Below are 13,120 nucleotides of genomic sequence, written 5' to 3' on the forward strand. Positions count from 1 at the left end.
TTTAGGATCCAAGCAAAAGGCAGAAAACCCTTGCTCTAAAGAATCCCTCTATACAGAAGCCTCTACTGATACAAAAACCACCTAAGGAGTGACTTCAAGAGAAGAAGGAAGTTTCTTCCTTAAAAGGAAGTTTCCTCCATACCTTAAAGACCACGTTCGCGGCACATTTCATTTTCGGGCCGTGCCCGTTGTATAAAGAGAAGTCCATCTGCATTTATCTCTGAAAAGGGATTTCTTTTGAAAAAGGACCTCCCTCCCCGGCAAGCCCCGAAGACATATTGACAACAGGAGGATTAAGACACAACGACAATAGGGGGATTATTTCCTAACCTGGTGTGTGACAAACGCCTATTAATAAACGAACAAGCCGGTCCTGTCTCCGTTTTCTCTCAAACACAAAGCCCCATCGCCCAGTGACCAGAGCCAAGGCGTGCACGGAGTCGCTGAGCTCTCTCCCCGTCCTGCCGCTGGCCCAGGACCCGGCAGAGGCCCCCCCGCCCGCCTGCCTGAGCACCCCCGGCCCCGACGGAGGTGGCCGTGCAGAGGGCCGGCCCTGTCACCCCGGGCAGGTGGGTGCTCTCCGCTCCTGTGTGTCCCTCCTGCTGTCTCGCCTCCTGTCATTTCTGTGGCAGGCGACGATGTTTCTTGCCGGACAAAACATATGTTGGAGAAGCTTGACCAAGCAGCTTTTTCTCAAGGAAAAACGGAAGCTGCTGTCTGAAAACCCCGACCGGCGCGTTGAGGCTTCAAAGGCCTGGCTGGGCAGTTCTGGTCCTCAGCAGAGACCTACGTGTTTCGGGAAGTCCTGCTCCCTCCCACAATTCCTGGCCTCTGTCACACCAGCTTTGCATTCTCTTCTCTCCAGGACGTCTCCCAAGAGACGATCTCTGAGAAAATGCAGCAACTCACGCAGTCTTGGAGGAAGAGAATGTCTTAATGAAAGGCGGCTTAACCCAGGAGCAAGGGGAGGTTCTGCTGGACGGAACGAGCTACCTGTACACGAGCACCAAACGCTCCGGAGAAGCTAACGGCAACCGGCTTGGGAGAGTGATGAGTCACCACCCGTCCTGCGTGCAGCCCTCAGGTGGGGACATACTGGCACACACAGCACACCTGGGCTTGCCCACCTGTGATGGCCGGCTGCAGCGTCATGCACACAGTCTGTTAGGAGACCAGCCAGCCGCCGTTTAGAGATCACTAGCAAAATCGAAGGACAAATCACAAGTCTGAATCTTTCTGTGGCTGCTAACAGCTTCCGGGGGCTGGGAGCAGTCGCCTCCCGGAGGGTCCACTCCCCCAGATTCCAGGCCTAGGCACATCACTGGCATGACTTTTGTAGTGTGCCATTATCGGAGTAGCTCAGGGACCCACCGCTGTTAGCCCCGGGAGGAGCCTCAGATCAGCTGGATTTGGGAATTCCTGTGGAACTCTGGGCCCTGGTGCCACACCTCTGAGTCCTGGGGGCAGGGACAGCTTTCTTGCAAGTGAAGGGGCTCACAGGCCTGGGGTAGGGGCTTACTCAGAGGAATAGGAAGGTGGGACGGACCAAGGCAGAGGGTAGAATTCAGGGGGGTCCGTGCAACTTCCTTGGCAACACCATTTAAAAAAAATTCTTTGTATAATGATTTACGGATGAAACCGAATGAGGAATACTTAAGACAAATATCCCGGAAACTTCAAATAAAGCACTTCTGAAACCCTAGGTATCTTAATGCGCATAGTTAAAGATACTGTGAGAAGAGGTCCATCCAGGACATGGAAAGATCAAGAGCCCCCGCCCCTGTGGATGTGGATGCCGTGGAAAGGTGGATGTCAGCATGGACACAAGATGCAGCCCAACCCTCACAGCTGTGGCCCCATCTGACCTCGCTGCATCCAACAGCCGTATGTCCACATGCTTTCACACCCTGTGCCTCAGTTAAAAAAAATTTTTTTTTAATGTCTATTTATTTTTGAGAGAGAGAGTGAGAGAGTGAGTGCATGAACAGGGGAGGGGCAGAGAGAGAGAGAGTGACAGAATTCAGTGCAGGCTCCAGCCTCTCAGCTGTCAGCACAGAGCCCAACACGGGGCTCGAACCCAAGAACCGTGGGATCATGACCTGAGCGGAAGTCAACTGAGCCACCCAGGTGCACCCCACCCCCTAAAAAATTTTTTTTGATGTTTATTTAATTTTTTTTTTTAATTTTTTTTTTCAACGTTTATTTATTTTTGGGACAGAGAGAGACAGAGCATGAACGGGGGAGGGGCAGAGAGAGAGGGAGACACAGAATCGGAAACAGGCTCCAGGCTCTGAGCCATCAGCCCAGAGCCCGACGCGGGGCTCGAACTCACGGACCGCGAGATCGTGACCTGGCTGAAGTCGGACGCTTAACCGACTGCGCCACCCAGGCGCCCCTTTTGATGTTTATTTTTGAAGGAGAGAGACAGTGTGTGAGCAGGGGAGGGGCACAGGGAGAGGGAGACACAAAATTCGAAGCAGGCTCCAGGCTCTGAGCGGTCAGCACAGAGACCAACGTGGGGCTTGAACTCACCAACTGCGAGATCATGACCTGAGCTGAAATCGGATGCTTAACCATCTGAGCCATCCGGGAGCCCCTGTGCCTCAGTCTGCTTACCGCTAACATGGGAATAACAATACTCTTGAGCCCCCAAATTGGACATCATGTGTCTTGCCCACAGCCAGGCTGCAGCCAATGCAGAACGCCTCGTCATAAGGCACAAAATAAATCCTGCTGACCTGTAGGTACTGCTGAGCTTCTCCATCCTTATTCTGGACACAACACAGGACGTCCAGCTTCCTTCATTCTACAAAAAATTCCAGAAAATTGTCACCCTCATACTCACTCAACTACAGACTTAGCAAAGGTAACCTTGGGACTCAGCTGAATTTCACGGGGGCTGGCTTTCTTTACACCACAGGAGGCCCACCTTATCATTCATTTGCTGTCTTAAGTCTGGGCTGGAAAATTTTGGGAGGGGTGGTGGGCACGACTGGCAGGGAATTCTCCCCTGCACTCGCGTATTTTTTAAGACACACTGACAGGGTGCAGCTAACATCACAACACCTTCAAGAGCCTCTTAGCTCTCATTTGACGCGATGCTTCTAGAGGCATGCTTTGATGGGTCTTTCAAGCCTGGATGGCAAGAGGATGAAGAGTTTCCTGTTTCAAGGCCCAGGCACTCTCCTCCTTCCCTCCTCTCCTCACCCCCAATTCTCATTCTTAGAAAGACAACAAAATAAAAACCAGGTAGGGTGACAACACAACACTCTTTAGACAAAGCACCAAGCCCACAACCTAGCTGATGCCATTCCTCTGTCCCCTCACTCTCAGAGGCAACAGTCTGGGGGCAGAGGAGGAGAGGGGAGGGCTTTCAAGGGAAGCCAAAGAGAAAGGCCTGGAAAGAGAAGAGCCTCTGCAAAGCTTGTCTTCTCGGTCAAAGATCCACCCTGACTTCTGCTCCTCTTGTCCTCAAAAGCACCATGATGGATCGCAGTTTGTCCTCACGTTGCCGATAGGGAAGACTGAGATAGTGGGTCTTAAAGCAAACTTTTCTGGGAGCAGCCTATTTATCTTTACAAAAATTGCAGGCTGGTAGGGGCTAGACGTACTTTGTGAACACTCTTAACTTGACTCTGAAGCAAATTTTGCTTCATACTCAATGCTTTTTATTTCCTTTACTCCTACAATGGTTTCAGACCAGCAAGGTGATGGGGTAATGAAAAATGGCAGCTTGTCCGCTGGCAAACATTTCCAAACACCACCTCTACTACCTTTTCCAGCTTATAGAACCATGGGCAGCTTATGGAGGTGTAGGAGATAAGGGGGGAGCCCTGGAGTCAGAGGTGAGGGTTATCATCACTTACTGCTGTACGACCCTGGGGCACGCACTCATCTATCCCAAGCCCCAGCTGCATCACGAAGAACACGGAACTGGATTATTATAATTGACCAAGACAAGATGTCCACGTGAGGCTTTGCCATTTACGAAATCCACCCCCCTCGGCCCCCACCAATGACTAAGTACATTTAACTGTAAAACACTGCTCACCTTTTGTGGTTGCATCTGAGTGTCTGACCACCGAGTACTCATCGAGTAGAGGGCAGTGTGGCTGCAGTTCAGAGGGGACTCCCACAGAGAGCCTGGACACCTGGGACGGAAGGGTAAAGGTCAATGAGACAGATTGCCAACAACTGGCTGACAGTTTCCTCATCGGTAAAATAGGAACTAGAATAACACTTCTCCTCCTTGGCTTTAAGAAGGAGTAAGAGGTAATCCACAGGCTCAATAAATATTCACGGCCATCATCATCACCATCATCACCATCATTGGCAACTCATCAATATGCACCTGAAGATCACAGAAATAACCCAAATGCCACAGTGGGGAGGTCCTACAGAGCTCTGTCTTAGGGAGCCCTGGAGGAGTGATGTACACTTTGGAACCTTCCTTCTACATAACGCCCCTGGACTCAGAGTTCATTAAGCCAAAGGATAATAAGCATGTTGGTCGAACCCATTATGTTCTTGGAAGTGTTTTTCTCCAATATCAAACATTAGGAAGAAAAATTAAAAAGGGTCAAAGTAGAGGCATCCAGTTGATTCATAGCCAAGGTGGGCAACACGGTGTTCAGGTGTTTCTATTGTCAGATCACAGAAAAATAATGGAGAAAGGAAACATTATACAATTGATGTTGGTAGGAGAGCTGGACGACAATATTGAGAAAACACTCTGATGCGCATGAGGTAACTGTGCCCTTGTCCCTGGAGGTTAAGTGCTGTCCTTCGTTTCTGCCACACACTGACCCCACCATCCCCACTGAAATCAGGGGCAGGGTCCCCACCAGCATGCCTAGCCTACAGAGCTGGCCACCACACAGCTCTCCAAGGCAGTGCGTCCTGCCTCCCTACCATATTTCTCACGGCCTCAGCAGAGTGTCCCCTGAGCCTACTCTGGGGATGGTGAGGAAGTAGGTGTGGGGGGCACACGTGATAAGTCTACTCCAACCTCCCAGCCTTCCTAAGCCTTTGGTTCCTCCCTTCTGCATTATGCTAGGGAAGTTCTAGAACCTTACTCAATATAGAACCATTGAGTCCAACTTACAGCCAGTCAGCAAAGAAATCTTTTAGAGCCACTTCCAACTGCTTGAGCTAAAACACATGAATTCAGAATTTCTCTATTCTACCCTCCTTAGTCTAACACCCTTAGAATCCATTCGCGGACATTTCTCAGGCTTTCATCAAAATATAATTCAGCAAAATCTTACAATCCTTTTGGAGGAATGTCCCTCCTGGGCTCTCCCCACTCCTGGGCCTTGGGGACCCGATGCCACTCTGCCCACCCCATGGAGGTGGGGTCTCGGCTGAGGCAGGGCTCCCAGACCCCACCTCTTTCTGCTTCCCTAGTTACCTCCAGTGCTTTCCACTTGTGGAGACTGTTCTTTAGGAAGCAAAATTTGCTGACTGAGGTGCTCAGTTCTATGTTGGTGTTTTGCCGGGGATTTCACTTTGATTGTGGAATTAAAGAGTCCTTCTGATCATGAAAGGGTCTCAGAGGAATGAGCCTGAGGAAATGCCCTGGAGTTCTCTGGCCTGATAGTCCTGCTTTTCAGAATTTCCTCTCAAACTGTCTTTTGCAGCCCGGGCCTCGATAGTCACCTCCCAGCACCATACGCTCCCCCCTCTCTCTTCCCTCCCAATGTCAAAACATCGTGAACTGTTATCAAAAAACAGACGATTTCAGGTCTGCTGAGGAGGGACAGAGATGTCTGGACAAGCTGGCACAGCTTCTGGAATGCCACCTTTTCCCAAGCCTGACTGCTGGGTGGTCCAGGCGCCCTCCGCACCTCTCCAAGACCCCTGGGGAGGAAGGTATCATGGCCCCAGTTTTTTGTGTGAGGAAACGGAGACGTGGCCTCACCTGAGTGCTCCCCCACATCTGTATGTGCCCCAGGTGACTGAGAGGGGAGAGAATAATGCATTCCTCTGGATCCCGGAGGGGAGTGAGGTGAGGAGGGAGAAGGGGCTCTGGGTCAGGCACGAGGAAGAACCTGGGCTCTGGCCACAGACCTCCAGACCCCCACATTGTCAGAAGGCTGCGCCCTTCCTTCTCTGGACGATTGGCAATGTGCCTACTCTCCACGGCTTTTCCAAATTCCCTGGATGCAGAAGGGAGGCCGACTTGGGCCATTCCCTTTATTTCTGCTTTAGAAGCACCTCCTTAAACTTCAGTTTTTTTTTTTTAATTTTTTTTTTCAACGTTTTTTATTTATTTTTGGGACAGAGAGAGACAGAGCATGAACGGGGGAGGGGCAGAGAGAGAGGGAGACACAGAATCGGAAACAGGCTCCAGGCTCCGAGCCATCAGCCCAGAGCCCGACGCGGGGCTGGAACTCACGGACCGCGAGATCGTGACCTGGCTGAAGTCGGACGCTTAACCGACTGCGCCACCCAGGCGCCCCTAAACTTCAGTTTTGAAAAGCCTGGAATTGGCAGTAAAATGGGCCTTTCAGATTATCTAAGAATTTAAAAACTTAACTGCTTCTGAAATGCACTTGAGAAAGTACGGGCTTCCTACAGGCAAAGCAATCCTCTATGTAGACTCAGCTTTCGGACATCACGTGTGACACTTTCAGACTAGTTACTGACCCAAAGGAAACAAGGTTAAAACTTTCAGCACCAGTATATAAGTATAGTGAGAGTGACTTAGCAAGTAAGCTCAATTCTGAGTTATATTGGGAAACTTTCTGAAAAATAAGGCTTTGGTAAGACAGCTGGGACCTGGGGTCAGGCGGAGGCTTGATTCCTCTCTCTTGGGAAAGTCGTGTGGGCTCAGTCTCTTCAGGGTAAAATGGGAAAGGTGACCCCCCACCCCCCGCCAGAGTTTGATTGCGGGTCCGATCCAGACACGCACAGGATGTAAACACTACTGGCTCACGTGAAAACGGTTGAGCCTGACACATCTGGTTTTATTTTCCTTGCCCTTGGGACTCACCTAGGTCACAGGAAGAGAATCTCGTTTCCACATGTCCCAAGCATTCCCGCACGAGTTCCCTTCTGAATCAGCGAGTGTCTTTCTGAGCCTAAGAAGATTGGTTGGGCACTACCAGATTTGGTAACCAGTGATTTCAAAACAAAAACAAAAACAAAACAAGCACAGACCACGTAAGCACCAAAGTCGAGTTAATCAGCTGGCCTCTGCTACCTTGAAGGGAAAACCAATTCAACCCGCTGGACTTTGAACAGGCACACTTCCTTCACAATCACTGCTGGACAGAAAGAAGTGTCGTTACCTACACAACCAGAAAACCAGCCAGCAACCTTCAGTTAAAGCTCCTCTTCTGAACAATGAGGGGGTAGCTAGTGAAACCAAATCCTCCCAATCGAGCTGAAGAAAGGATCTTCGTGAGGAAGATGAGGACCTAAGTCCCTGGGGGACAGAACTCCGCTGGTGCTTGTTTTCGTCCTGCTCTTCAAATTCACCCCCCACTGGGGCTTCAGGATGCAAAGCTGCAAGGGCAGCGACATGCAGGGAGAAATGAGAGAACAGGACTCAGCCTGTGGGTTCTGCGGTGTCTGGTTTCTGTCAGGACAGGACCGAGGAGGAAGGGGACCGACTCAGGTACAACTGTCGAGACCTGCGGGAAAGACGTCAGCCGGACCAGAGGCTTGGCCCCAGCAATGCAGCTGCCCCCTTCCTTCCCACGGAAACAGAATCTGCCTGACGAAGCATCTGGAATGCACACAACTCCTCCTCTGAGCCGACTCAGCTCTGGAAATCATCTTTGATGCTCTGAGCCTCATTAACAACAAAGGGTCACCTTATCTTGGCCTGATTTTGTCTTTGGTTCACTTTCAATTTGGGTTGTCATGAACCGAATCAGTCAGAAAGGGATTATGGAAGAATCTTCCCTGTCCCTCCTCTCTCCACACACAGACAGCCCCCCCCCACCCTGTCCCCCATTCCTTAGTCCTTGCTGCTGTGACTAAATCTATAAGCGCACAAGTGCCATTAACTGACATTCATCAAAACATTCTCCATTGTTCGCAGACATGAGCGGCCGAGAGGTGGAAATTACTTGGCATTTCATTTTAATCTGTATTGAAGACTTGCCTGACAAAACATATTAAGTGTAAGAATTGCCAGCTTGGGAATGAAGCTATGTTTATGGCTCACCCCGTATTTTTCTTTCCTAAAGGAAAGGAAATGACACTTCCCCATCCCTCCCAACCTTCTGCAGCTCGCCGGCCCCCACCCCACCGTCATCTTCCACGAAACCTTAACGTTTAATTTTCCTTCACGAGTGAAGCTTTTGTCGGTGGTGTCAGTAAAATTATCACAAACACCCTGCCTCTGTGCCGGCGTCTGAGATTAAAAACACCAACAAGCAAACACCAACAAAACCCAAGCGACTCCGCCTTTCATACGGTGTTATCGGCGGCATCTCCCAGGGGAAGGTCCGTTGTGGCGTCTGACTAACTGCAGACCACATGAGCTGTGCGTTTCTCTGCAGAGACTGTCCCCGAACGCTTCTGACAAAGAATGGATGCCATGCTAATGGATGCGCATAATTACCAAGGGACAACGACTCTCCCTGCCGGACTGGGACAGTCGCCATTGCCACGCGGGCATGTAGAGTGCACATGCGGGCCACTAAGGTTCGTTTTCGTCGGATCCTCCCTCAGGTTGACACTTGGATCTTTCAGGATGCTTCCACACCGTATCAGAAATAGATAACCAAAGAAGTAAATAAATAAATAAAAATAAAGGCTCTCAGAGATGGAGCGTTATTTTTTCTTTTCTTTTCTTTTTTTTTTTTTTTTTAATTTTTGCTCTGGTCTGTCTCCCTGGATTAGTTAGGAGGCTGCCTTGGGGGGAGGCACAGCGTGAGCGGCCCACACTCTCTGTGCTGCCGCTGGCCCAGGTCAGGCACGGGGATCCGGGAGAAGGAGAATCAGCAGCAGACCTGTGCAATGGAGGCTGGGGGGGGGGGGGGGGGCGCGGAATCCGGGTCAGCAGGGACTCACAGGGACACTTCGGCTTCGTTTACCAACCTCCCGACGCTGCAGAGTGCGGCTGTCCGGGTGTGAGGAGGGTAGAGAAGCCCTCTGTGCTGCGTCGTGTTTTACGGTGATTGGATCTGCACCCGGGGCCGTTTCAGAGTTCTGCTTCTTGGTGAACCTTCTGTTTCCAAGCTTCTGGCTTGGCTTGGCTGAGCTTGGTGAGGGTCAGGTGGACCAAAGTGTCTCCAGAGAGGCCTCCGTTGTCCCCCATCTTGGCTGATGTTCATTTCAGCCCTTCCACCGGCCTCTGCCATTCCCAGGATTTTGGAATCAGGAGTTGAGAGCAGAGGAAAGGAAAGGAGAGAAACACTGCATGTCCTCCCTTCGTGTCCTCAGCCAGCGCTTCTCCGGGTGGCTCCGACCCCTTCAAACTGTGAATCCTGGGGATTCTGGTCCCAGGCCACAGCAGCCCACAGCTCCCATGTCAGGGTAAGGGTGCCAAAACCTTGAGGTTCATGCTGGGGGCAATGGGGAAGCCTCCACCTCGTGAAGGCAGGTGGACCAGTGGCCTGGCTGGCTGTGGTTGTTCTGTCCCACCACAGGTATCAAACTGGCTCCACACTCCCACCCCTGTCCCCCACCCCCACTCCCAACCCCCAGCCAGTGAGTGGCCCAGGTCAAGCACGGATGCCCAAGACAAACTTGTCGAATGAGCAGGTGCATCAATGAATGGGAACAAACCATCCGTCGTGCAGAGCTCCCCACTCTCTCCTTGATCTCTGCAATACCCTTGGCTTTGCACAGAGCAGGGTGAGGAAGGGTTTGTGTTCTGTCCTGTCACATATGCTAGAACACTGCTCACAGCTACATTTATAACACAAGATCTCAGGCTGACACCAGAGGAGAAGAACCAGTCAGGCTGGCCTGGGGCTTGTTACCAATCAAGCCCTGAACAGATGTAGCTCTTTCTGCCTCATTCCCAGTCCAGGCTACCCTGATGCACTCCCAAAAACTCACACCTTAGTAGCCCAAAGGTATGACCTTTTTCATAAGGTGTGAGGAAAATAACACCTACCTGGTTTCCAGTCATAATTTCGGTCTGTCACCTTTTGATTTGAAAGATAAATACTATAAGAGAGACTTGCATACGGTCCAATTTTAGGGGCAGATGTGAACAGAATGGTAATTACTTGCCAAGAATTGCAGCAAATCATTTGAATGAACTACACAGTATAGGCACATAATGGCTAGAAAGATAAGTATCTGTTCTAAATCTGTTCTACATAGTTCTGATTCTTTGTCATATAAAAATGACGTTAAACAAATAACAATGCCCTATTAGCTTCCGCTTGAACAAACTAAAAGTCTTTTTCTTCAGGAAGTAAGTAATTGGTCAGATTATAAAATGAACTCTTTCTCAGTTCTTTGATCCAGTTCTGCTGATAAGATGCACACAACTCTGTTTTGTCTCCCGGAAACTCCAAATGACCTAGCCTGTCTTATGGATCATCATTAAGGAGCTCTTGGGGCCCTGTTGGCACCCACCCCCCATACTCATCTTGGATCCAGCCCAAGGGAAAAGATGGAACAGGCAGGCAGCCCGGGCAGAGAAGCATCAGGGCACAACCCACAGTCAGAGAGGACATTCACCGGGGGAGCTGGGTGAGCGCCCGAACCATTTCCCACTCTTTTTCACATTAGCCTGTTTGATTCTCATTACAGCACTTGTCACCAGCTGCAACCATGCGCCCGCAGCTTTATTCACCAGTCTGACACAGGACCATCCACTGGCCGTAAGCCCCGTGAGTAGGGATTCAGGTCGGAGCTGTTTACCTCTGTGTCTCTAGCTCCTGGCATATAATAGATACTCAAGACATACTTGTGGGAAGCAACGTTCTATAGAACTGCCCACGCTCCCCCTTGATGGCTGCAGTACCCCTGGCTTTGCACAGAGCAGGCATGAGGAAGCAGGTTCGGAGATTCTCATCAAAGTTGAAAAAGAGCAGGAGGGAACCTAAGCTCAGAATTAGGGCTAAGATAAGAGTTGTAAGTTAGAAGGATGCACTAAGTATCACGGTTAGAAGCCTCAAGACCCTGGCATCGCAGCCTAGAGACAACTGCTATCTATCTATGATGATGTCCCAGGTCTGCATTGTTCCAGACGGGAAGTGACTGCAGAAAGACAGGAAGGGGAGGAAGAGAAGAGAAGAGACGCTGAAAGGAATGAAGCCAGGCACTAAGCAAAGAGCTCACAGAGGCTGCAAACTGCGTGGTGCTGTTCAGAATTTATAACGTGCCTGTGGGAACAGGTGAGAATGGTGCACGCCAGCGGAAGCCTTGTGCCCTGTACGACAGACACAAACCTCTTCAGTTCCAAGGACAAGAAGCCGTTCTTTGAACACTTCATCTTCCAGATCCAACCACGTGTAAAGAACATAAACTGACACACACATGCTGCATTTGCCACAAAAGCTTTCCCTAACCTGACATCACTGACGACCTACGTATGCACCAAGAGTCAGACCTAAGACGGGCAGCCTTTATCCCAAATTCACTGGACTGAATGTGACCATCTCTTCTAAGTCTTGTTTACAAATTTTTTTTTTTTTTGCATCGCCAGTGATGTTCACTCATAATTCTCAGTCCTTCAATTCTTCAGCCAACGTTTCAGTTTAAAAATGTAACCTGCTGGGGCGCCTGGGTGGCTCAGTCAGTTGAGCATCCCACTCTTGATTTTGGCTCAGGTCATGATCTTCTGGTTCGTGGGATTGAGCCCCGCCCGCATTGGGCTCTGTGCTGACAGCATGGAGCCTGCCTGCTTGGGATTCTCTCTCTCCCTCTCTCTCTGCCTCTCTCAAAATAAATAAATAAACATTAAAAAAAATCAAAAGTGTAACTTGCTAACTATCAGCGATGGAAGAATGTTTGGATGGCCTAAGTGATTTTGTTGATGTAGTGGCCTTTAGTCTCATGAGTTTTTACATCTCTGAAACACTTACAAAGGGGAGGGACAACAGGTTTCAGGCTGAAATGGCTGCTTTCCTATTCTGAATGAGTCCCTGTGTCAGAAAATGCCTACTGTGTGCTCAGTGGTGACACTAGAGAGCGGAGGCCGAGCCCTGGCACACACTGCTTGGGCAGTGAGGTCTGCCAGTCACTTTCAGCCAAAAGCCATGCCTGACGCAGCCACACTGTGGGGTGACAGGGCTCTGAGCTCTGTTGGCCATTTGCCACTAGATGATCCTGATCCTCTTAAGAAAGATTATCCAAAAGAAGGCTGCAATTATTGATCGAAAACTGTGTCTTCACCTAATCATGACGACACATCAGCAACACCCAAAATGAGAGACCTTTTCCGTTCTCTTAAAAATGCCAATGCCAGGAAGGACAAGACAGGCTGAGGAACTGTTTCAGATTACAGAAGATCAAAGACACATGACAGCCAGACACAAGGAGCACTGCTGGACTGGATCCCAGATGAAGGGAAAGAAGTTGCTCTAAAGGATATTACTGAGACATACGGCACAATTTGGATACGTATTGTATCATCTTATCAACACAATACTACCACAACTGTAGCGATACAATGACATTATATCAATCTTCAATCTCCTGACTTGGATAACTGTATTTGGTGATGTTTTGAGGAAACACAGCCCGAAATATTTAAAGATAAACTAACTCTCAAATGGCTTGGGGAAAAGACGTGCATGCATATATGTATGGGTGTGTGTGTACATGTGTGTGTTGAGAGAGGAGGGGAGCAAAGGGGTAAAGCAATCAGTCTGGGTCCAGAGTATCTGGGGGTTTCATTGCACTGTTCTTACAATGCCGCTTTAGGTTTCACATTTTTTATTTTGGAAGGAATACGTTTTCATTTTCTTTTTTGCTTTCTGTGTTGAACTATGTCACCTGTAAATAAAGGCAACTGTGAGATCTTCTTTATCATTTTTTCGAGTCAGAAAAAGTCATACTTGAAGTAACTGACATCACATTTAGTGTCAATTTATTTACCAGGGTATTTCTTTAAACTCCAATATTATACAATCCCAGTAATTACTTCACGTACAACATAATCTTGAACTGTTTTCATTTGCTCTGTCTTGCTCAAAGCTGC

General features: G+C 49.5%; 1 long non-coding RNA gene across 11 annotated transcripts in view; it reads right to left on the reverse strand.

The window, feature by feature from the left end:
• Positions 1 to 13,120, reverse strand: part of LOC147577027 (uncharacterized) — a 59,771-nt gene that overhangs the window by 13,393 nt on the left and 33,258 nt on the right. For all 11 annotated transcript variants that reach the window (XR_015255894.1, XR_015255895.1, XR_015255901.1 and 8 more), the window contains one exon: positions 4,052 to 4,151. This is a non-coding gene — a long non-coding RNA (uncharacterized LOC147577027). The remainder of the gene's footprint in view (positions 1 to 4,051; positions 4,152 to 13,120) is intronic.

Source organism: Puma concolor, chromosome C2 (assembly GCF_028749965.1).
Source record: "Puma concolor isolate L17-30 chromosome C2, mPumCon1.1.hap2, whole genome shotgun sequence".
NCBI lineage: Eukaryota > Metazoa > Chordata > Mammalia > Carnivora > Felidae > Puma > Puma concolor.